This window comes from Myotis davidii, unplaced genomic scaffold (assembly GCF_000327345.1).
Source record: "Myotis davidii unplaced genomic scaffold, ASM32734v1 scaffold147, whole genome shotgun sequence".
Lineage (NCBI taxonomy): Eukaryota > Metazoa > Chordata > Mammalia > Chiroptera > Vespertilionidae > Myotis > Myotis davidii.
The window spans coordinates 8,494,055-8,494,378 of NW_006383010.1; the positions used below are offsets into that span (position 1 = coordinate 8,494,055).

At 62.7% G+C, this 324-nt stretch overlaps 1 protein-coding gene and 1 pseudogene across 1 annotated transcript in view; both read right to left on the bottom strand.

Annotated features, from left to right (window-relative positions):
• Positions 1-324, bottom strand: part of TMEM244 (transmembrane protein 244) — a 21,033-nt gene that overhangs the window by 12,225 nt on the left and 8,484 nt on the right. The gene's annotated exons all lie outside the window — the stretch shown is intronic.
• Positions 1-324, bottom strand: part of LOC102762332 — a 3,029-nt pseudogene that overhangs the window by 2,509 nt on the left and 196 nt on the right.

Below are 324 nucleotides of genomic sequence, written 5' to 3' on the forward strand. Positions count from 1 at the left end.
CTGCCTGCTCCGTGCAGGACGGGAGCCTCCGCCAGCGGCCCGGGTCCTAGGTGAGCGGTGAGTTTCCCTCGCTGCTGCCTCCAGGGAAGCGCTTCCGTCAGCTTTTCTGTCTTTGGCTCTAATGATTCTCCGCTGGTTCTGTGCGCCTTCTCTTCCTCTATTCGGGCTCCGGGCAGCGCGCTGTCAGGGGTGCCACTTGGTTCAGTGCGGGCCTGGAAACACCGGGGATACCCGTCCAGCTTGGCGGGCGGCGTTGTTGGCCTTGTCTTCGTTTTCTCTCTTGTGCACAAGCACCCATGGGACTCTGACACCAGCAGATGGGGG